Raw genomic sequence first — 26286 nt, forward strand, 5'->3', positions numbered from 1 at the left:
ATGCTACATATAATATTGAATTATATAGCATTTAGGAAATGCTACAATATAACATTAAATAAAGTAGCATTTGAAAAATGTAATGGAAGAGTACAAAATATAATAATATTTTAAAATAGCATTGATAACATTCTATTGGTAGCATTTTGATTGATAAAATAAATTAGTATTTGAAAAATGCTACAAGATAAAAGGATTGAAATGTTAGACCATCAATATCTATTGGTAGCATTCTAAAATTATGCTATAGAATATTAATTAATAAAGATAACATTTTTAAAATGCTACAAGATAGTAGTAGATATAATATCATTGTTTTTGCTAGAAAATGCGGTAGCATTACCACATTTTAAAAATATATAAAACAATGAAAAGACAATAAACCCAATTTAAAAAATGAAAAAAATGGAGTGAAAATAAAACTAAAGATGTAGAAAATGGGTAGTTTTAGTATAAGACAAGTACCTACAAAAAGGGGTAAGTTCAGAAGAAGGTGGTACCTTAAAAAGAAAAAACAAAAACAAACAAAAGGCGCCTACATTATTTCCCTTCCCACTACAGCTTTATAGAGAATTCTCCTCTAATGTCTATTCTCCATTCTAATACTCACTAAATCTCAAAAAGGAAAAAGGGAAAAAGAAAAGAAAAAAATGGATGACGATTCCCTGGCCACTTCACATATATTTTCTGACTTGAGAAAGATTAGGCTGGCTACTCGGTAATTTAGAAGTGATCTAATTGATTTGGTAAGGATTCTCACTCATGCAACTTCAATTTCGCTACTATACCCATGGCCGAAACAAGTATATAACCCCAATTTGGGTGCTCTTTCTTCCATCTACATGAGCAATTAATGATTAAAATGATTTATTTACTATTTGTATTTGGGTTTGATGATTGAACATTTAAAAGGAAAAATCATGCTATCTTCTTAATTATTTGTGGATTATTGATATTTTTATAACTTATTTTTTTAATCTCTAAATCCCTAGCATTCTAGCAATATTTACTATTAGTTGCATCAGTCTATTGTTTTTAGCTTATTTGCTATTATTATACCTTGACTGGTTATGATTTCTTTCTCTCCTGAGCAAATTAATCCTGGGTTTTGATATATTTTGTAATCGTTAGTATTAACACAATTTTAATTCTAGAATCTCAAATTTATTGTTTGCTTGGTATAGTCTTAGCATTTGATGGAGGAATTATCAGCTTCCCACTCAATAGATTTGTAGCAATGTGCATATCAACACTGAAGTAGGTTTAGTAAACAAACTTAAGTCCCAATATAATTTTCTGGCATTGTTTATTTCATTTTAATATTTTTCAAAACTTGTTTAGGGGCCAACATCTCTTTAACAATTATTAAAGTTTTTGCATTATAAATTTTATGGGTTGTGTTCTTAAACTAACTCATATTTTTTGTGTTTTATATGTGTAACTTGGGGAAAATGAGCAAGAAAAAATGAAGTTAAGACCTGATAATATCTTATCAATAAGTGAGTGGAAAAGTTTTGTGAAAGAAAAAGAAACGGTGAAAAATTTAAGATAAGTGTATTACTATATTAGAATATGTAATTGTAGCTATATCTATGTAACTGAACAAAGCTTATTCAATTGTGTAGGAAAGAAATGAAATATTTAGAAAGATTTGCTAGACACAAATCCCATAAACAACAAGGCATAGATGAGTTGTTAGAATGACGGAAGATATGGTTAATATATATATATATATTTCCATAATAAAAATTTAGCTAAGCAATCATTTCTTAAATTATTTTCTATTATATAAAAAAAGTAGTATTATTTTGAAAATAATTGTCCAATATGGGAAAGCTAGTTGAAGAGCTACATAAAAAGGCGGCAAGCATGTATTATGTTTTATTCACTTTTATATAATTGTTATAATATTTAGTTATTGAGTTTTTATTTTTCATTATAGAGTCATTTTCATGAAAGCCAAGCATGTAGGAATCCTCCAAAAATACCATTGACTTCTTTACTGGTAAGAATACTATTTACATTTTAAATTCAATTAAAGCATGAAAAATAAAAATATTGAAGGATTATCTTTAATGATAATATATTTTTGGTTTTTAAATTGTCCTTGTATTGCAATTGAAGAGTGTGAAGGTATTCCCAAAAGTGACTAAGTGTATAATGCTTGATTTAGTGGGGTGTGATGTTGTTGAAGGGCATTGGTCATCAAGTAATCTAAATGCACTTGTTCATCACATTCCTCTTGGTTCTAATACCATAAGAGTTTTGCATGGATCTAGTAATGCAATCTCTAAAGCTTTATGTAAAGTAATGCTTCATATGTCTACAATTGAAACATTTGTTGGGAGTACAATTATGTGGCCTCCTAATGAGTTGTCTTGTTTCTTTCCAAATAGCTTTTCCAATTCATCTATTTGGGTAATTTTTTTCACTTCCTTTTCTTTTTTACGTCGACTTTATATATTTTAATATTAATAGCGAATTTGATCTAGTTTGCAGCTATAAGAAAGTAACTTCGCATTTTGCTACTTTGAGAAGGTCCTTATTAATATTATTATTATTTTTCAATTAAGTGAAGCTTGGCTTTTTAGATTTTTTTTTCGTTCATTTACTTTGAGCAATTATTTGGACAAATAATTGTTTTATTCATTTTCACTAGGAGCCATATGCCAAGGCTTCACCATGGCCATTTGTTTTTGAAATGTTGATCTTGGCGGGTTGTGATTTAGCTTTTCTTGTATTCTTCTTATTACTTTGATTCTTATTGCTTATCGTTACATTATAGCTTAATCTCCTAATAAATGAAAATAGATCTTTTCCTCCTTTAATGCAAAGATAAATGTTCGTTACTTTAGATTTTCAATATTGTTATTTTTATTTGTACTTACTAACAGAACATTATTTTCCTTCTCATTTTTTAAAGCTTTATTATTTATTTTTTTTATGTCAAAATGTAACTATGTTTTTGTGTTCAATTCATGATGTAGGTTGCAAAGATCAAGTATATTTTGTAAAGAGTAGAAGGCAAGTTGTGGATGTAATAACAACTTTATTTGGTTTAATTCATGGGGAGAAAAAGTGCAAGTATGACATGAACATAATTTTTTTGTTTAAATCTTTTTGTGTTCTTGGAGGTATATGATCATGTGATTTTGGATGCTTATATATAGTTATTGTGATTAATATATAGTGACTGTTTTTTTCCCTTAACGAATGATAGATTACATGTCAAATTGTTTAGGATTTGATATTTAAAGTTATCTTTGGTGAATAAACATTTCAATGTGAATTTATCAATTTAAACAAATAACATTGAACAACCAAAAAAAGATTATCTGCTAAGATTCATAGCTTTTTACAAATACTACAATAGAAAAATTTAAAATTATTCATAACATTTACAAATAGCTACATTACACATATTTTATTTAATTTTTTTACTAATCATAAAATTATTAAAATGTTATAATTATTATTAAAAATGCATTATCAGAGTGCTATGAAAGGCAGGTGGTAGCATTATAAAATGGCTCTTGTAGCATTTTTTGAATGTTATATATAAAATTTAGTATCATTTCGTAAATGCTACAAATTGTACAATGATAGCATCTGCATGAAGCTACAAAATAATATTCAGTAGCCATTTTTAAATGTTATGTATTCAAATTGTTAGCATCCAATAGATGCTACTAAATGGTAAGTGTAACACCCCAAATCTAACACGTGTGGAGCACGTGAAGAAGGAGGTTACTTACAAATCATAATCTATACTCATAAGTTTCAAACTGAAATACCTCCAATCTAATTCAAACAAAAAAATTACAAATTCAAACGTCTAATACTAAATAATCTCTCCCGAGGACATAAAAATAATAACAAAATTCTCAAACTTCAAATTACACGTTCATAATAGAAGTAACTAAATAGAAACACAAGTCTATTCCTCCTCTTATTCAAATAGCAACGGAAACAGAAAATTACTAACTCCAAAGTTAAGCGCCTCTCTCAAAGAAACTTAATCTGCAAAAAGTAATGACGAGGGGTGAGCCGTCAACTCGGTAAGTAAAGCCATTTATAACATACTAGGCCTATCGATACAAAAAAAATATTGCAAGCCTTCTTTTATTTAAAACATATATCATAATCCATAAATTTCATAAAACGATATATCACGATAACATAACATAAATTCTTAATAATTCAGAATATTCAAAAGCATATTTACTTACGAAGCAAATCATATCATACATATACAGAAAACAAAAGGTTAGCTCTTGTCACATAGTGTCACCTATAGTCCCGGTGACCCGGCCAGAAACAGAATCAGAATATCGTGTGCACACTTAGAACAGAAACCCAGTACTGGTCTAGACAGATATATCGTATATTACGATCAGAATCAGAATCAGAATAACTATGGACAATGAGCCAAAACATTAGGAATCTCATACAATCATCAGTAATCGAAATCATATATGGGTACAAAACATTCGTATCAGATTTATAAAAGTTCATAACAATAATTTAGGCTTGCATAACATTTTAAAGATAAAATCATAAAAGATTGTCATGTCATAAAATCATTTACATATTAAAAAGCATTTATAAAATACTTTGTTTAAAAAGAATTTAGCTTTGAAAACATTTACATAAAACTAATTTTGTTATCAAAATAAATTAATCCTTTAAGTAGTATAAAATATTTATACTTATAATAATAATATCAAAATACTTATACACATCCAGTATACTAGGAATGAAGTTACTTACCTCGACAAATGAATGAATAAACACACCTCTAAGCTTCTAAGAGCCTCAATCACCTTCAATACCTTAAAGAAATACAAGATATGACAATCAATAACTTATTTTAAGAATCTGATTTTCTAATTCATACCCGTACAGGTCTGATTCTCAGAATTTCAACTCTTAATCTAAGATTCAGAATGATATAATATCATATGGAACTATTCTGGACATCCATGAGTACCCCATGTAAAATTTACAAGAGGATCCGATATCAAAAACATTTTAAAAACTATTTAAGAAACCCTATTTAATAAGGAAAAATAACCCTTTTCCAAAATTATCTCATAAATAACCTCTATTTAATTAATACCCCTTTCTTAATAATGGTTATAGGCCACCCATAATTCTCAATGAAAGCCCAATTTCCATAATTTAATATGTATGGGAATTTGTGGCGTTACAGTAAGACTTTTAGTTATATGGGCAAACTTGGCATTATTTTAAATGCTACCATATATCTTTTTTGTTGTAGTGATTGGGCGTGAATCAAGACAACTTTATTGTGTACTGCGACAATCAGAGTTCCATTCACTTGGCAAAGAATTCGACATACCATTTGAAATGCAAACATATTGATGTGAGGTATCATTACATACGAGACGTGCTTGAAAAGAAACAATTGCAGCTTGAGAACATACACACAACGGAGAATAGGCCAGATATAATGATAAAGATGTTGCCCAAGGAGAAGCTGAAAAGCTGCAAGCAAAGAGCAGGCTTAGTGGTGCCCTCCACATGATCTGGAGGGGGAGATTTATTGGGTCCATCTCATTTTGGTGGCCCAAGCCCAAATTGCATTAGTTTAGGCAGCTAAGTAATTAAAGAAAAACAACATGGGGTTAAATGAAATTTGCCTTTGAAATAGGTTTTGTGATTCATATGGCCATATAAAAGAAAAGAAAAGCAAACAGTAGCTGCATACTAAAAAGAAAAAAAGACAAGAGAGAGAAAGAGAGAGTAGTGGCGTTTTCTCTAGAATTGGGAGCAAGGTTTTCAATGTTTGATTGGACAATCGGAAGCTGATTTTGACTTCGTTTTCTCCCAACTTTTGAGAGTAAGTTTCTGGTATCGCCTTCTACAATCATACTGGTCTTGATTTTTTTTTATCCTCTTGTTGTCTATTATTTGAGATACCCACTTGTTAGAGAGACCGACATTAGTCTGTTATTGTAACCACGAATATCGAGATTCTTGATATTGTTAGCCTTTAATATTATTTAGAGAGGAATTTGTGCTGTAATCCCATTAATATAGTTGAAGATTATATCGAACTACGGTCCCGTAATTTTTTCTATTTTGGGTTTTCATGTAAAATCTGTGTCTCTTATGGTTGATTTATTACTTCAGATTTTGTTGGTTTATTTTTCTGCCTATTTATTTATAGTACACATCTTATTTTAATCACACAAAAAGAGAAAGATGTTTGTTTCTGCTTCATTTACAATTGCTTTTGTGAGTTCCTTTCTCAACAAGCTATGATTTAAAAAACAATTACAAAATTATTTGGAGTGTAAAATAAACTCAAAAAGTTTTAAAATTTTACACATAGCTTATTACATGTATCTAGTATTCACAATTTTAATTTCATAATTTTTTTATTAATATATAATTTTATAAAAATCCTGGAATACATAATGTTTTAGTTAAAGCACTGTAAAATAGTTTTGAATTTGTCATAAAACAAATAGCTTTGAAATTTTTTTTGGTATCAGTTCATCATGAAGATTTTATGGGAGATACTTATGGTTGTCCACCATAGTTCGTCATTCCAATTATTATTTTAAGAGTAAAAGTTCAAAGAATCAGACCTGTAGGATATGGGTTAGAGAATCAAGATGTTGGAATTAGTTGTTAGTCGCTACATTTTGAATTGTTTAAGGTGTCTGAGGCTGATTGGAGGCTTAGAAGTGTGTTTAAATAATTTCTTCTATCAAGGTGAGTAACTCCACTCCTAAAGCACTAGATTTGTGTGACTCTATTGATATCTTAATATTATTGTAAGTAACATCATTTCTAGTGTACTGGATATCTAGAGTATTGGATATGTAAGATAGTTTTGATATTTTAACATTATTACAAGTACATGTGCTTTTTTTAGTTCTTCAAAACAAAATTATTTATGTAAGTGTTTTAATATAATTTTGATAGAGTGCTAGATTTGTGTGATTATATTGATATCTTAATATTATTGTAAGTAACATTATTCCTAGTGTACTGGATATTTAAGATAATTTTGATATTTTCATATCTTTACATGTGTTTTTTTTTTAATTCTTCATCATAAAATTAATTCATGTAAATGTTTTCAAATATGAAAATTATGTTATTTTTATGGATCTAATAGAATATTATTAATGCCTTTAAATATGTAATTTATTTTGTTACATGACTATCTTCTATGAATTTGTCTATGAAATATTACAATGGAATTTATTTTGCAATCCTAAATCATTGTTGATCTTTTATGAATTCGATATAAATATTTTATTCACATATACGATTGAGATTATTTATGATTGTTTGGGGGCCAGAGTGCCCCGAAGTGCTACATAGTACCACATGCAAGTCGTGACGTATGGAAAATGAATTTAAATATTTTGGCTCATTGTCTATAGTTATTTTTATTTTGATTCTGATCGTATATATCATATATATGTTCTGGACCAATACTGAGTTTCTATTTTGAGGGTGCACACGATATTCTGATTCTGATTCTATTCTGGCTGGTCACTGGGAGTATAAGTGATATTTTGTGACATGAGCTAATCTTTTGTTTCCTGTATTTATATCTTATACGATTTGTTTTTGTGATTAATTATGACTTTGATATCTGTAGAGGGCATTTGAGTCACTTCTTGAGAGGTGTGTTTATCGTTGGAGGTGGAGATTTATTTACTTGCTAGTTGAATAAAAGAATGATGAATTTCTATTTCCTTTAAGCTTGTTAGTGTTCTAAACTTATAATTGGGGAGTTTTGAGACTTTTGTTACATTTATGATTTGCGAGAATATGTCAAGTATTCAACTTGTGGATTTGTTGATTTGTTTAATAAAGTTTGAGGTATTTCAATTTGAGATTTTGTGTAAGGATTTCGATTTGTATGTAACCTTCTATTACCAGGTGTTAAATTTGGGGTGTTACATAACCACAACTATTGGACTCTTTTTCATGTGTAATGAAGTGAGGCAAACACTATTGCAATACTTCAACCTCTACTAAGAAAAGATACAAAATAATACATAATGAAGAAACAAAAAAAAAGAAAAGATAAAGAAAGAAAGAAGAAGATGATGAGAGAGAGTGAGAAAGAGAATGAGATTGGGGATTAAGAAGATGAAAAGTTAAATTTTTAATGAGTTTCTTTACATGGATTAATGAACTTTTATTTTTTACCAAGAAATTGAAATGATTTTGAGTAAACCATCATAAATTATTTAAACTTTGACAAATTCTATATCCTCGAAATAGAAATATGAAAATTTACTGTATGCATCTTTAAATATTGTTTTGCTAAATAAGAATTATGTTATGACATGATTTTTATACTCCATCCATGTCTGAATTTCAGTCTGATATCAAGTTTCAAATAACAAAATCAAGTGATTTTGAGTAAAGTATTTATGGTAGTAAAATTGGTATTTTAAATTTGTAGAACCTTTTTTAGTCTTACTAAGGCTACAATAGTTTTGCTTTTGAAGATCAATTTTAGGAAAATTTAGCATGCATATTCTTAAAATCCATTTAATTTATTCATGATTATGTCAAAATGGAGAAGACCAATTTTAGTAAGTTTCTAGCATGCATGTTCTTAAAATCTATTTAATTTATTCATGATTATGTCAAAATGGGGATGTTATTAGCTAGCATTGTAATTAGATAAATGTATTGTTATTTTTTGCTTAAGAAGTAATGTCAACAAGAAAAGAATCATCAGTGAACTTACTTTATGTTGCTTAGAGTGCGGTAGGCATATTATGTGCTTTCAGAGAGTTTTGGTTTTCAACTTATTGAACAAGACCAAAACCTTCAACAGGTACTGGACCAACTTATTGAGAAGGAACAAGTACTAGACGACACCACAAGTTCATTATTAATAGATCGATTTAACTATGCTATGCCCCCCTTCTTTGCCACCGGCACACTTTCAGTATTGAATTCAGGTGCCAGAACAATATCCTCTAAAGCAATGGGCACAGTCGAGCTCGTGGTGTCTGTCTCTGTCTCTGTCACAGTCTAACCTAACTGTTCAGCCATTTCCTAATAACGATCATAGCATAGCTCCTTCTCAGTAGGTCTACTTGTGACAGTTCTTTCTAACTAAGAGTCTGAAATCAGAGTCGTCTTCTAGGGCATCTCATAAGAACGTAGAACCATATTCATTATGTCCAAAATCAGAGATTCTAGTACTTCGACTAGCATTAGTTTTCAATAGATTCCCGAAAAGATGTATAAGTCTCGGTATTGTAATTGTACCTGTGGCAAGTTATAGTTAGAGTCTCGCACCTGTGCCAAGTGCTAATAGCAAGCAGGCTGAGTTCCTTTCTCGTCTCGGACTCATAATTGATTTATCGGCGACAGCATCAAATCAACAAAGAGCTGGTGTTACCTGAACATCATCCCCCCGACCTTGAGACGTTTGGAATGGAAGAATAATCCGAGTTTGCCCATACCAACCATATGTTTTCATTTTAGAGAGAATCTTATTCGGGATCAAAAGAGGGCTAAGGCCTGACGTTGTTAGAGGAGACCTTCTCTTACTGGCATTCACTTGGAGCTCTCTTTTTAGGGCAACCCTTTCACCGATCTTCAAACTGTATGAGAAGGTGTACTACTAACTCTGTCTACGGTGGGTGAGAGTCGATTTCATCACAAACAGATATTAGCGTATATAGAATCGAAATAGGAGCAGCTATTGCCCACTGATGTTAGCGCAAAGGTCCTTAGTCAAACATAAGGATCTTATTCATTAAAGGACGGAAAACGGAGGTAAACCAAGAGTACCGAAACTCATCAACAAGTAGGCATGTCCACTACTTAATCTTTAAGTATTAGTAATGCTACTAGGCACTATACCTATCTTCCACTACTTTCAATCGGGATAAATAACTATTTAAGTGAAAAGGCCTATCTATAAGGTTCAGTTCCCTCTGGGCTTAACCAATTCGACTAGGGTAGCCTGTTTAGGTGTTAGGTAGTGTCTTCTTAGCCTTGGGTTTTCTTACCCTTGGGTTTCTTACCCTTAGGTTTTTTCTTCTTTATGGATTGCAACTGTTTGGTTATAGCCGGTACCTTAGAAATCTTAGCAACCCTTTGCCTTTTTTGCAGGAGCTCCATTTTGGATGACATCTCTTGAATATCATTCTTCAGTTTCTCAATAAGCTGATTTTTTCTCTTTTTCTTGATTGAGAATCTTATCACCTGAAACAAGTTCAATCTCAATTTGAGAATTGAGTGAGGTATCATTGTTGAGTGTTAGAAAGTGTATATTTATAAAAGAGAAAATCATAATTTTACACTTCAAGTCTCACTACATCCATACTTGTATATATTTAAGTCCTTTGTGATTTAATTATGTGTGTTTTATTTTAATTAAGTATTTTATGTATTTTAGGGGCATCATGGTCATTTCACAATGAACAAAAGATTAGATAGCAAAGCAGACTGTAATTTTGGACTCAGGCAGTCGAAAACCTTATGAGGAGCATAAAAGAGTAAACGGCACTGTTCACATGTACGGTACTGTACATAGGACTGTTCACGACACTGTTCACAACACTGTTCACATATACGGTCTGATGACATGACGTTGACCGATGACGTGGCTCGACCGATGACATGGCACCAACCAATGACGTGGCAGCATTCAATTGGACGAATGATGTGGCATTGACTGCTTATGTGGCGTTGACTGATGAGTTGGCATTGACCGATGATGTGTCACGATGCTATTGAACTAAAATGTTGATGCGATGTTGATCAGTGATGTGGCAGTATGTTAGTGGACCAGGAAACGTTCGTACGATACATGTATTACACAGAATGACAACCTTGATGATGTGTTCTATCTAATCAGAACTTGCCACGTGGCGCAATCCTAAGCGTCCAAATTGTTTTAATCTGTGGCCATGATTTAATCATTGTATCTAAAAAAGGGGGCTCTGCCCCCCTAATTCGACACCCCTAAATCCATTTTTTAGCTCAATTTTCTGTAATTCCTTCTCCATCTTGTATTTTCTATGTATTTTAATAAATTTCCATTTTACCCCTATTCCAAATATGAGTAACTAATTTTCTTTTAAGCTTAGGTTGAAGGTGAAGTCTCAACATGTTCCATGAGCTTAATTTGGTAAATTTACTTTCTCTTCCCCTCTAATATCTGTGGATGTTTTGACTTTTCGTCGATAGATAATAATAATCTTGTCTAGACGTAGTAGAAGGTTATTACTATTTGGCACGATAAGCCCTTAGCATCATATCTATTAATAAGGAATATCTAACTCATGGCGCATGTTGATACAGATCCAGATACCTAAGCACTTTATTTCAATAGTTTCCAGTTTAATTTATTCTCGCCATTCCAATTTAAATTCTAGGATAATCTAAATCAATTTAACCACAAATCCAATCACCCACTGAGAAAATTAACTCTACACAATTAAAATCCACCTCCTGGTGGGATCGACGCTCATCACCATTGATTTATTCTACAATAGATTCGTGCATTTGTGAGTTCAATAAAATTTGTACAACAAGTTTTTGGCACCGTTGCCGGGGAGGTAAGTTTTTTTTTAATTCGTAGAATTAATTTTTGTAAATAATTTCTTTTAGTTGTTTTCTTGTAATTTTTTTTCTTATTAAAAAAAAAGAAAAAAAGTGAATCTGCATTTTAAGGTAAGAATTTCTTTTCTTTTCTGTTCTTTAAATTTTTGTAATTTAGTTTTCAAGTTATTTTTCTTTGTAATTTCTCGTTTATCTTGTTAATTTATTTTAATTTTAATTAATTTATTACACGTAATTTTTTTTTTCTATAGCACTTGAATGTATTTTCATAGTAAGGTTGTAACAACGTGATAAGATTAGTATCGTAATTCCTCATTCTCTTTATTTTTACTAGTTTTTTTTTCATTTCTTTTGTTCTTTGCATGCATGGTCAAATGTCACAATTACCTAATATTGAGCCCATAGACTTTGAACTGAAAAAAACACTTTGCACACACAAACACATTAAAAATAAAATTGAAATGGATATTCAACAACAACAATAAGCACCACCGGAGATGTCATTTAAGGATTACTTCAGTCCCTTAGCTAACTTGAGCACATCATGCATAAGATACCCAAATGTAGTTGCTAGGAGTTTTGAGTTAAAACCTAGTGTGCTAAATTGTCTCCCAACATTTATGGCCTAGAAAATGAGGACTCATATAATCATTTGAATGATTTTCATGCTGTTTGTCAAACTTTTAAATATGAGAATTTTTCAGACGATGATATTAAACTTAGACTATTCCCATTTTCTTTAAAGGATAAAGCTTGTTCATGATTCAATACATTACCTGCTAATAGCATTACACATGGAAATAAATGGTATCAAAATTTTTGAATAAATATTTCATAGTGCATAAAACTAATGTTATTCGCAGGGAAATTTCAGAGTTTACCCAGAGAGAAGACGAGCAGTTTTTCGAAGTATGAGAGCGATTAAATGAGCTACTTTTAAAGTGTCCACATCATGGGTACGAGAAATTGCACCAATGCCAATACGTTTTGGAGGGATTATTGCCGCATGTGTAAGAATGTCTAATGACAACAAGTGAAGGAGAGCTAATGTAAAAAAGTACATTAGAGATTTGAGATTTCTTCCAGCGACAAGCAAATAATTCCCAACAACGGAGTTGATCAGTCAGGAATACTAAAAGAATTAAAGAAGTGAATAAGGTTCACATTGGCGAGTCAAGTTCAGGAATTAAAGAAGTCAAAGAGATGATTGAAGGTCTTTCCTGACAAATAACATCGTTAACAACTGCTAAATCAATAGAACCACATGACCATGACTCATACTCAGATCAAGCCAATGCCATATGTGTAATGAGAAAATCATCAAATTACAACCCATATTCCAACACATATACCCCTAGATAGAGAGACCACCCTAATTTTTCATGGTATCGAGGATTCCAACAGAATGGACTAGCAGCTTCAGCTTCACCAATGCAACAAATTCCTTAAGTTCCTTAAGCCTCTCAGCCACCATTTAGACCATACAATTAGAATCAGAACTACTCTCAACCCAGACCATGGGAAGATGCATTCCAGAATTTCAAGAACCTTACTCAATCCACGATTGAGCAACAGAACCGCACCATTGATGAACTACAAAATGAGATGAGAGTAGACTTTAACTCACAAGCCCAATCAATTTCAAACCTCGAGAAGATGGTTGGACAGCTTGCCTCTTCAGTTCAAACTTTGGCAATGACTGTTGAGAAAGACAAATTCCCAAGTCCACCTATGCCTAATCCTAAAGGAGTGCATGAAGCAAGTATCAGTTCACTACAGCAGCATGGAGAGGTCAAAGCCGTCATGACCTTACGAAAAAAAAAAGAAGTCGACAATAAAGTAGAGATGCCGGTGACAAAAACAACTCAAATTGTACCTGTGAATGCTGAGGACTCATCATCGGAGGAGAAAAAAGAAACTAACCCACAAGAATACGTTCCCAAAGCTCATTTTCCTCAGAGGTTAGCTAAAGGAAAGAAGGGAAAATCCACAGGTGAAATTTTTGAAATCTTCAAACAGGTAATTGTTAACATCCCTTTACTTGATGCTATAAAACAAGTGTCATCTTATGCCAAGTTTCTTAGAGACTTTTGTACTAAAAAGAGAAATATTCATATTCAAAAGAATGCCTTTTTAACAGAAAACGTTAGCTTTATACTCCAACACAAAATTCCTCTAAAATACAAAGACCCAGGCTCCCCCACTATCTCCTGTAGCATAGGGAACCACATAGTTGAGAATGCTTTGTTGGATTTAGGAGCTAGTATAAATCTGTTGCCTTAGTCAGTATTTGTGAAACTGAGACTAGGAGAATTACACCCAACTCCAGTGGTGTTACAGCTTGCAGATCGGTCCACGAAAATACTTCGTAGTATTGTGGAGGACGTGCTTATCCAGGTAGATAAGTTTTATTTTCCTATTGATTTCATTGTAATTGACACTCAACCAATCCTGGATTTAAGGAAGTACATCCCCATTATCTTAGGTCGACTTTTCTTGGCAACTGCCGATGCTCCCATTCAATGCAGGATTGGAAATATGCAGTTATACTTTGGAAATATGACTATGGAGCTAAACATCTTCAACATTGCCAAACAACCTAACAATGCAGATGATGGAATTGTTGATGTGGATTTAATAGAAGCATTAGTTGATAATACTTTTCTTTTAAACCTTAGTGATCACCCTTTACAAACATGTTTAACTCATTTTGGTTTGGATTTTGATATTGACAGATTAGTCGATGAGGTCAACGCCCTACTTGACTCAGCACCATCCATGGACACTAATAAATGTAAGTCAAGAGTTGAATAACTAGCACCATCAGAGAAGAAACTCAACCCATCATCAGAATCACCACCAAAACTCGAGCTTAAATCATTACCCAACACTTTGGAATATGTGTTCTTGGGAGAATAAAGTACTCTGTCAGTAATCATCTCATCATTCCCTAAATGATGAACAAAAAAGTAAGTTGTTGGAAGTGTTAAAAGAGCACAAATGAGTATTAAGATGAACTATAACTGACATAAAAGGTATAAACCCAATAAACTGCATGCATTACATTCACCTTAATGAAAATGCTAAACCTACTAAGGATATGCAACATCGGTTGAACCCTAACATGAAAGAAGTTGTTAGAACTAAAATCCTTAAGTCATTAGATGTAGGTATCATTTACCTCATTTCTGATAGTTCATGGATCAGTCCTATACAAGTTGTCCCCAAAAAGTCAGGAGTCACAGTAGTTACCAATGCTGATAATGAATTGATACCCATTAGAGTGACTACAGGGTGGCGTGTATGCATTGATTATAGAAAGTTGAATTCTGTCACACGTAAGACCATTTTCCTTTATCATTTATTGATCAAATGCTTGATAGATTAGTAGGTCATGAATTTTATTGCTTTTTCGATGGCTACCCAAGATATAATCAAATTCCCATAACACCAAAAGATCAAGAGAAAACCACTTTCACTTGCCCTTTTGACACTTTTGCATATAGTATGATGCCATTTGGATTATGTAATGCACCTGCTACATTTCAATGATGCATGATAAGCATTTTTTCTTATATGGTTGAAAGATTCCTTGAAGTCTTTATAGATGACATTTCTTTCTTTGGTGATTCATTCGATCAATGGTTACATCATTTAACAATAGTTTTGCAAAAATTTATCGAGAATAATTTGATATTAAATTGGGAGAAGTTGTTAGCCTAAAGGGCTACACATAATGTAATTTTGATGATAACAAACATGAGTATTAAGTGATTTAATAAATATTGTATTTAATATTTTCACTAGTTTTTGAAGGGTAAAATTTATGCAAGTGAATCAAGTGAAATCAAGCTCAAGACACTCAACGGACAACGGCGAAATCAAGAATAAAATTTAGAGCTCAACAGAAAAATTAATAGGATAACTTCTTGTAAAGTCGGTATGATTTAATTGATGCATGATTTAACATTTGAGAAGCTTAAGAGATTTATTTAAACAATTACTTTTTATAAACTAAAAGGTTTTATTTTTATAAGGTAAGATATTTTGTGGATTTGAGTAATTTGTACTTAAATGAAAAGTTTTGCAATCTTTGATTTTAATAAGTATTATTTTGAATTTCGGAGTTGGACCTTTTTGCAAACATTTGAAATATTTTGGGCCATAATATAATTTATGAACATTTTGGACTAAAGAGAAAGATTTTGAGAACTTTGAAAAATATGGGTATTGTGTTAAAATTTTGAAAAAGCGCCTCTTTGAAAAATAATAATATATTTGGGTTATTTCATAAGTTCAGAAAGTTTTGAAATGGCAATCACTATTTAAAAATTCTAAAATTAGACTTATTTACAAAGTTTTATAATATTTGGGTCATAGTATAATTATAAAAAGTTTTGGGCCAAAGTGTTATTATGGTGAACAGTATTACTGTAGCAAAATTTAAAAATAGCGGTAAAATCACTGTTACAAGCGGCTAGCCGGTTAAATCAAGCGGCTAACCGCTTGATTGCGGGAATTTATCCATAACGGCTAGTTTTCGGGCTTTAACTATAAAAGCTCAACTCCAACTTCATTTTAAGGACTAATGCAAGCATAAATAAGATCATATAACATATATTGAGCTTCCAAATCGCAAATCATCCTAGACTAAATTATTATTGTGCTATTATTTGCATATATACTCTTAAAGAGAGTTTTTGTTGTAATTTTCATTTCTTATCAAATTGTGAGTGTACAAGTGTGAGAAATACTTAGGGTGAAGAGATTGGGGAGATAATCTCCTGATTGTAAAGGTTCGTTGACATCTTAGAAGTCAATTGTAAGAACTTGAAGCCTTAGGAGGCTTGGATAATGAAATCCTCGAGCTTGGTTGGCTTGAAGGTATGGACGTAGGCGGGGATTGCCGTACCACGTAAAAATCCGTGTGTTTGTTTTTCTCTTCCCTTACTCTTTATTGTTATGCTTGTTTGAATTTATTATTTTCTATTTCATTAAGGCGTTAGATTAATTTTTTGTGCGAATTGTATTGCATTAGTTTTTAAATCCCAATTCACCCCCCTCTTGGGTTGCATAACTTGCATTTCAGAAGTGCCATTTTATGGTAAAATAATGTATAGTTCTCGGTCACATCATTTCAAGCAAAGGTATTGAGGTTGATAAAGCGAAGGTGGATCTCATTTCCAAACTTTCTCCACTTAAAACAGTTAGAGAAGTAAGATCTTTACTTGGGCATGCTGATTTTTATAGACGTTTCATTAAAGATTTTAGTAAAGTTTCTCGACTTTTATGCAATCTACTTGCTAAGGATGTATCTTTTGTCTTTGATTATGCATGTCTTGTGGCATTTGAAAAACTAAAACGATTGTTGACATCATCACCCATCATTCAGCCTCTAAACTGGAGTTTACCATTTGAGCTTATGTGTGATGCATCTGATTACGTAGTAGGAGCAGTATTAAGATAAAGAGTTGATTGAATTCCCCATGTTATTTACTATGCTAGTATGACATTGAATGATGCACAATTGAACTATTCAACCACTGAAAAAGAAAGGCTAGCAGTAGTGTTTGCATTAGAGAAATTTCGATCTTATCTCATTGGTTGTAAAATAATTGTGTTCACATATTATGCTGGTCTTAAAAATATCTTCTTACAAAAAAAGTTACAAAAGCTAGACTAATTCATTGGGTGTTACTTTTGTGGGAATTTGACTTGGAATCTAAATATAAGAAAGACACAAAAAGTGTTGTGGCTGACCATCTCTCTTGTCTCCATTTTGACACAATAATGATACTATTACCATTGAATGAATCATTTCTAGATGAACAATTGATGAATGTGGAATATTACCATGGTATGCTGATATAGTTAATTATCTTGTTACAAGTCAATTTTCAGAGCATTGGACTAAGTAGGACAAAGCCAAATTTTTATGGAAATAAAGAGTTTCTTTTGGGATGACCCTTATCTGTTCAAGTATTGTGCAGATCAAATGATCAGACGATGTATCACAGAAAGTGAATTTCAAAACATTCTTTCATTCTGCCGTGAACAAGCTTGTGGAGGCCATTTCAGCGCTAAGAAAACAACTACTAAAGTTTTACAATGTGGTTTCTATTGGCCAATTATATTTTGATATACTTACATTTTTGCTCTTCATGTGATAGGTGCCAATGAATAGGGAGCATTACAAGAAGGAATATGATGCTACTAAATCCAATTTTAGTAGTTGAGATTTTTTATGTATGAGATATCGATTTCATGAGACCCTTACCCCCTTTTTTGGGCCATCAATACATATTGGTTGCTGTTGACTACATATCAAAATTTGTATAAGCAATTCCATGTAGAACCAATGATTATAAGGTGGTGATAGATTTTTAAAAAGCAACATTGTGTTATGCTTTAGATTTCCTCGAGCAATAATCAGTGATGGTGGTACCCACTTTTGTAACAAATCATTCAAAGCTCTTTTGACAAAGTATTCCATCACTCACAAAGTGGCGACCCCATATCATCCGCAAACCAGTGGCCAGGTTGAGATCTCCAATCGAGAAATAAAGCACATATTAGAAAAGACAGTGAGGCAAGACATAAAAGATTGATCATTAAGACTTGATGATGCATTATGGACATAGAGAACAACTTTCAGGACCCCGATTGGGATGTCACCCTACAGGTTAGTGTATGAAAAAACTTGCCACCTACCTATAGAACTTGAGCATCGTGCGTATTGGGCCATCAAGAAATTCAACTTTGACATGCAACAAGTTAGCTCAGAAAGAAGATTATAGCTGTCAGAACTTGAAAAAATTCGCAATGATGCATACAAAAATCCCAAGATTTACAAGTAGCGAATGAAAGTCTTTCATGACAAGCAAATTTTGAGAAAATCTTTCACCCTAGGTCAGAAAGTGCTTTTATTCAATTCTCACTTGCACCTATTCCCAGGTAAGTTACGCTTTCGATGGTAGTTACGCTTTCGATGGTCTGGTCCCTTTATTATCCATACTGTTTTTCCACATGGGGCAGTTGAAATTAAGAATCTAAAGAACGGTGTCACTTTTAAAGTTAATGGTCAAAGATGAAAGCGATATCTAGAGTACCAACCACATGGAGAGGACACCGAAATAAATTTGAGTGACCTACCAGATTTGCATTGAGATTTTTCTTTCTTTTCGATGATTTAATTTTTCTTTATTTTTTTTACTATTCTTTTGCTAATTGAAATTATTTTTGCATAATTGTGTTTGTTTAACCATTAAATTTTCTTTTATCATTGTTAATCATGAGTGCCTCAGCTAAACAGATCCTCTTGGACATTCTTAGACGACTTCAACGTGTAAAATCTCATCTCTAAAGCCATATTCGATTTTGTAAAACACATCATATTTGGGATCTACAACCACCAAAGTTAGTATCCCATGTTGAGGCTTTAGAAAGACAACTCAGAGATATTGAGGGAGGTATCTTCGACATCCAGTTGGAGCTTGAGGTAAATTCAATAAGAGGACGATTGTAATTTTCTTTGTGTGTTTTAGTTTTTACTCCGTTTGTGTGTTTTTGTTTGTTACCCCGGTTAAGTGGCGGATAACGGTACTCCGTGACAATCAAGTCGGTTACTTCAGTTTTCCATAATAATTGATATTCTGAGGCGAAGGTATGGACAGAAACGAGATTTAAGCAAAGCTTCACAATCAATTCCCTTCACTTCCTCAGAATACCCTCCTTACTATCTATAAAGTTTGATCCCAGATTTTACTGTTTCCTTTTTTACTCTCGAGCCATGTGCTTTACACGTTAATTGACACTGACATGCTACCTCATATACAGCTGTGACCCACTGTCACCAAGATCCTTAATATGATTTCTTTTAAGCACTTAGAAATTATTTTTCAAGAGTATTCCAATGGCAGCTACTCATAATAAACAATTCAAGAACATTTGTGTGCTTTCTGGATTTAACTATGGCAAACATAAAGAGTTCGTTGAGACAGCCATAGATCTTGGTCGAAGAATAACAAAGAGAAAATTATACTTGGTGTATGGAGGAGGTAACCGAGGGTTCTCAAAATTGGTCTCAGACCCGCTTATGTCAGGGGAAGCCAAGTGTTAGGCATCATCCCAAGAGCCTTAAAACCTTTGGGCAGTTTGTCTGACTCACCGATTGGAGAAGAGTTAGTCGTCTTAGGTATGCAAGAGAGAATAACTAAAATGCTAAATCATGCTGATGCTTTTATTTTCCTACCAGGAGATCTTGCAACTCTAGAGACACTTATCACGTTAGCATCTTGGGTCCATCTAAACATTAACCAGAAACCCATCGATTTGTTAAATGTCAATAACTTTTATTACGGCTTTATCGCATTTCTTAACTATACAATAAAACACTCTTTCATTCATTCCACAGCAAAAAAAAGTTTTTATTTGTGCTCACATTGCTAATGAGCTACTTGATCTGTTACAAGCTTATCGATCAGAGCAAGATCCCAAGACCTTGGTGTTGCAGTATCCAAATAATGATGGTAACAATAGCCGCAGTAAGAAGTGCAAATTAGATTTAACTCTCCGTTTGTAAATATTTTCCTCTGTGTTACACCACACAGGTGATGTCTCCTAAACTCTACTTCTTTCTTTTAAAACATTGAGGATAATGTTTCGTTCTGGTTGGGGGGGGAGAGAATAGTTGACAATTGTGGAATATCTCAATCTTGGTTAAGTTTTTATTAATTTTTTGTTGTAGAGACTAACTGTGACTAACTTTTTGAGTCGAAAATGGCTGAATATGAAGTGTAGTGACTGTAGAAACGCATCTTTTTGGTTTGGAAGTAAAAAACTAAATCCAGACATTTTTTTTCTTTATTAAGCTTTGACAGTTATTTTTTTTTAATTTCTTCTTTCTAATTTCTCCTTTATAAATATACACTTTCAAATTTTTGAGTCGAAAATGACTGAATATGGAGTGTAGTGACTTTAGAAACGCATCTTCTTAGTTAAAAAAAAAAATCAGACATTTTCTTTTCCTATCATTTTAAGTGTAACTTTTCTAATTTGTTTTTCTGCATCGGTTTCACCTTTTTGCATGCATATTTTCTTTTCATGTTTAGAATAAGTTGGGGGATAGAATGTCGTTTGAAAAAAAAAATTATGTAATTTTTTTAAACATTGGATGACATGATGACTTTTAAATTTTAGTATTTGTATCATCTTTAGTCATAAGTGATGTTACGCCATGTTTGCTACTCTACATGTTGATGTCGTTGACAAATATGAGTTGCTTGTAGGAATGCACACGTCATAATGAATACCAAGTGAGTTTTTAAGTTTGTCAATTTTCTTGGAGAGTAACCTTTTTGTCCATTTTTTATACAGCTTAGCAGTTTATTATTTTATACACGCTCTCTAGATTTCTTTTAAGTCAATCCTATAAAAAAAGGTTAAATAGATTAAAAAAAAAGAAAAAAAAAGTGTTGCTACATCTGAAAGTCCATCTAATTAGTAGATATGGAAGATTATTTAGAGCCCTAAAAGACGATGGAAATGCCATCTTTGACCCGTTTGAGCATTTTTAATCATCCCTTTTGTGAAATATCTATAGTTAACCCTTTTGAGCCTTTCATATATAAAATTTTTTTTGTCAACTTATCATCTTGACCTACTCCGATTTGGAGTATTACCCGATATCTTACAAGTTCGATAACTTATTCATATTTGAGAAAAATGTAAATAATTAGTTTGTTTAGTAAAGTTGTGCCATACAAAAAAAATAATTTTTTTAAAAAAGAGAAAAAAATAATAAATAACAAATAAACGAAATACACCTTGTAATTTCCAAAAGATCTCTACTTTTTCTCAAACATATATTTTGTTTTCCTTATTTTCCCTCCTTTGTTAGCTATGTCCCTAGCCTACGTTACGTCCTAATAAAAGTCCTTGATTTTAGAGATCTATAGTCTGAAGTAGAAGCTAGTTATATGGGGTAAAAAGATGTAGTGATGCATAAAAAGACAAATAAATAAATACATTAGTTTGACTAACATTTTGTTTGACTAAGATTGTGTTATTTCTAAGCTGTGGGCATACTCCTTTCATCTTGGTGAGAGTGTGTGATATCACTTCTTTATTATTTTCTCTCAATTTACCATTCATTGAAGTGACTATATTTATTGGGTTTAATTTTTTTTGTGAGAGTGTCACTATTACCGGTGAGCTTTTGGGGTTTGACATATCATTCTTGAAAGTGGCTTGATTACTATAGCTGTGATAAAGCTTGCTGGACTGATGCATATGGATGGTTGATGTGGGTGTGATGTTTGTTTAGACTGAAGATAATGCTTATACTTTTATTTGATTGCTATCATTAGTCTGATTGAACAAACACAATTGTTTTTTTTTTTAAATCATTTTGGGTTTGAATTTTGTCTTCGCTTTGTTTGCTAGGGACTAGCAATAAGTTGGTTGGGGGTGTGTTGAGTGTTAGAAAATTTATATTTATAAAGGAGAAAATCGTCATTTTACACTTCAAGTCTTACTAACATCTCAACTTTTATATATTTAAGTCCCTTGTGATTTAATTATGTGTGTTTTTTTAATTAAGTATTTTGTGTATTTTAAGGGCATCATGGTTATTTCACAATGCACGAGAGATCAGATAGCAAAACCGACAGCAGTTTTAAATTCAGGACAGTCAAAAACCTTAGGAGGAGTATAAAAGGGTAAACGACACTGTTCACATGTACGGTATTGTACATGGTACCGTTCACAACACTGTTCACATATACAATTCGATGACATGGCGTTGACCGATGACATGGCATCGACTAATGACGTGGCAACATTTGATTGGACAAATGATGTGGCATTGACTGCTTATGTGGCATTGACTGATGAGTTGGCGTTAATCGATGATGTGTCACGATCCTATTGAACTAAAATATTGATGCGGTGTTGATCGGTGATGTGACACTATGTTAGTGGACCAGGAAACATACGATACATGCATTACACAGAATCACAGCCTTGATGATGTGTTATATCCAATCAGAACTTGCCATATGGCGCAATCCTGAGCGTCCAAATTGTTTTAATCCGTGGCCATGATTTACTTATTGTATCTATAAAAATGGGGCTCTCCCCTTTAATTCGACACCCTTGAATCCATTTTCGAGCTCCATTTTTTGTAATTCCTTCTCTATCTGATATTTTCTATGTATTTTAATAAATTTTTATTTTACCCCTAGTTCAATTATGAGTAACTAATTTTATTTTAATTTTAGGTTGAAGGTGAAGTCTCAACATGTTTCATGGGTTTTATTTAGTAAATTTACTTTCTCTTCCCCTCTAATATATGTGGATGTTTTGACTTTTCGTCGACAGATAGTAATAATCTTGTCTAGACGTAGTAGAAGGTTATCACTATTTGGCACGATAAGCCCTTAGCACCATATTTATTTGAGTGTGGTTCATGAGGAGTGGAAATCCCCCTCATGATTTAATTGGCATTAATATTGAATATCTAGTTCATGGTGCATGTTGATGCAGATCCAAATACCCAAGCACTTTATTTCAATAGTTTCCAGTTTAATTTATTCCCGCCATTCTAATTTAAATTCTAGGATAATCTAAATCAATTTCACCACAAATCCACTAAGAAAATTAACTCTACACACGATTAAAATCCAGCTCCTCGTGGGATCGACACTCATCACCGTTGATCTATTCTACAATATATTCGTGCACTTACGAGTTCAATAAAATTTGCACAACAATCATCATATGTTACGTCCTTAGGACGAGTGTGCACCCAATTATTATCATTATCATAGACATGATCCCTTTTGCTACCGGTAGCAAGTATAACTTTGCTTTCCTTTTTATTATGTTTAGATCCTTCCACTCTATTTTGAAGTAATTATCCACAGTATTCTTCACCTCTGACTAAGGCTTCGTACTCGCCTAAATGTAATTGTGGCGTCAAGCCTTCAATCAAATAGTTTTCTAGAAGTTGTATCCATGCAAAAAGTTCCAATTCCGTCTCCTGTTTGAGGAGACAAAATTGATCGAGAATAGGCAGAGGGATTCCTCCATTACCATTATGGAAATAGGTGACATCAGGAATATGATGGAAAGGGCTAGGGTAGGCTCTACATTAGGAATATGATGGAAAGGCCCCGACCCTAGAAGCGAATTCGAATCGGCGCTTGAGGCAGAGTTCACATCCTCAGAGCCCGAGAAAAAATTCATAACACTAATGTCAAGCGCCAAGAGTTAATTACAAAAAATAAAATAAAAATAAATAAAACTAAGTCTAACCAATGGTTTAGTTAAAAAGATGATTAAATGGAAATGAAAAGTTTTCATTTTTGTTTTGTTTCCTTTCCTCTATTACGACCAGCGCGGTTGTTCGTATTTCATTTTCTTTTTCCAAGCCCTTCTTAGAGCACTCACTGAGTTACTTACGGAATCTCAAATCTCATTGCATTGACCATAGTAGCTTGCATCCAATGCATTCTTTTTTATACTATATGGTATACTGAACACAAACTTAATCTTGATAAAAGAAAAAGTGAAGGAAAGTTTCTAATAAATAGATTTCTTGCTTGATCTCACCTTTACTTTTCATATTCCTTGCACTAACAGTCTTATTATATTTGCAATATCTTAAATGATCTCATTGAGGAAATTCAATAAGTGATCAAAGAACCCTTTCCTTATTTGATTCTTCTTTTGCCTGAACTATGCCTTAAAACGTCTTTGGATAAGCTCGAGGCCTTTAATATATAATGAACACAATTTGCCAAGAGTTGGTTGTGACAAAAGTGGTTAAGATGTCCATCTTTGGTCAAGAATGAGTAACATATTAGTCAAAGAGAGCGGCTACGAAGAGGAGGTTGTTGATACAGTTTTCTTTATTCGGTGTCATTTTGAATCTACATTGATTCTGTATCTAAAAAAGCCAATGGGCTTGTCTGTTCTCATTGGTCCAAAGGAATAAAAGAGAACAAGTAAACTAGGCCCCACGGTGTCCTCTCCCTTAACAGGCTGGACAAAGATCCCTGGGTTGAAGAAACTTTTTGACTTCTACTAGATCACGAAGATGGGATATTCTCCGTCTTCTTCTTTATAGAAAGGAGATCCAAATCTCTTATCAATGCCATTGTAACCAGGTTGGTCTCATAGTTATGCCTTCGGGCATGACATATTGGTCACGATTTAATGTGAAATATGGATCATCTAGTGGTTCGCTCGCTCCGTTAGAGAGAAGAAAACATAGAATGAGTAAGACATGAACTTGCGTTGACAGAGAAGATAATTTTGTTTACACTTTTGAGAGTCCAAGAATTAGAAAGAGGTGGAATACTTAGTTGTGTTGTGAGACAGGAAAGCCCTCTTACTATGAAATCATGTACTTATTCATTTCATTAGTAGAAGATCGAGCTAGTTCGTCTATCACTGTAGTGAGGCAAAGCGAAAGTGCTTGAAAGCAAGTATCCATATCCTTTCTAGCTGGCTAAGGCTGGGCGGAGTGAACCAGTAGCAAAGTTGGGGTTTAACAACAACATGAAAGAAATGTTGTTACCATAATGAGGTGGAATACTTTTTAACCCAGTCAAAAGTTATCTATATTTTCCTCGATTGAGTCTAGTAGAGGAAGGGAGATAGGAGATAGGAATGAAGTGAAGCCACTTCTTATTTGTGTTTTCACAATATTTGAAAAATGATGTGATGATTTGCATGTTGCAAGATTTTTAGTTGCAAGTTGCATTCTGAGAATTGAAAATTGTGTAGATAAACAATGAGTCCCAGTGAGATAATTATTTCGTATTGTAGTGATAAAAGCAACAAAGTAGATTTGTCTTTATTATAGTTTAGTTTAGAAGTGAAGTCGAAGTCCATTATATGTTTTTTTTCTAAGCTTTCAAGCCGGTGAACGAGATTTCTCTATCTTCTCAGGGGAGGGGAGCTGGGCAGAAGGGTTTGATGATGAATCAAAGTCCAAATGTTGATGCTTTCTATCCCGCAGCTCAGTGAAAAAATGAAATCAATCCAATCGAAGAGGACCAATCCATCAATAGCTATTGCACTAGCCCCCCTTCTCGACCTGGTCTTGGCACCTGTGATACATTTCTTTAATTAATATAAACAAATGGATTTGGTACTCCTAGAGGATAGAGAAGATTCGGTCCATTGTGGTGTCAATGTCTCTTGATCAACCTTCCGTATCGAATAAGAAATTTAGTATTGAAAACAAGATAAAGGGGGTTGGATGTCATTCAAGGATTACATTTAGTAAAGCTAAAAGCATCTACCTGGATGATACGAGAGAAAAATTTATTCATCATTCACGTATGTATACCAAATGAGATCCAGGATGAATTGACTTTATATAACTACAATTTGATACGAAATTATACAATAATAGGTGAGTTGGTACCAACAAGTGCTCCTTTGCTAAATAAGATGAAAAATGGTAACGTACATAATTGTGAAATAACAGATTTTTTGTTCAGTTGGGCTTGGGCATAGGGATAGGACTGCCCATATTCAAAGTCAAAGAGAGAGGCTAAGAAGTAAGTGTTTCCGTTACACACCTATTCTCTTTATTTCTTTTAGTTGAGATTGGAAATAAAATACTAAAAGTGCCCTACTCCATTAATAGGTCGGCAACGACTGGTAGGGAAAACGATTGGATAT

General features: G+C 32.8%; 1 long non-coding RNA gene across 2 annotated transcripts; it reads left to right on the forward strand.

The window, feature by feature from the left end:
* The first annotated feature begins 457 nt into the window (after nt 1–457).
* Nucleotides 458–3208, forward strand: LOC112498996 (uncharacterized). Of its 2 annotated transcripts, XR_008053990.1 has the most exons (3): nt 458–746; nt 1943–2005; nt 2988–3208. It is a non-coding gene; the product is annotated as an uncharacterized LOC112498996 (long non-coding RNA). The 2 variants fall into 2 exon arrangements; XR_003066466.2 differs by lacking the exon at nt 1943–2005.
* The last annotated feature ends 23078 nt before the right edge of the window (nt 3209–26286 follow it).

This window comes from Citrus sinensis, chromosome 4 (genome assembly GCF_022201045.2).
Source record: "Citrus sinensis cultivar Valencia sweet orange chromosome 4, DVS_A1.0, whole genome shotgun sequence".
Classification (NCBI taxonomy): Eukaryota; Viridiplantae; Streptophyta; class Magnoliopsida; order Sapindales; family Rutaceae; genus Citrus; species Citrus sinensis.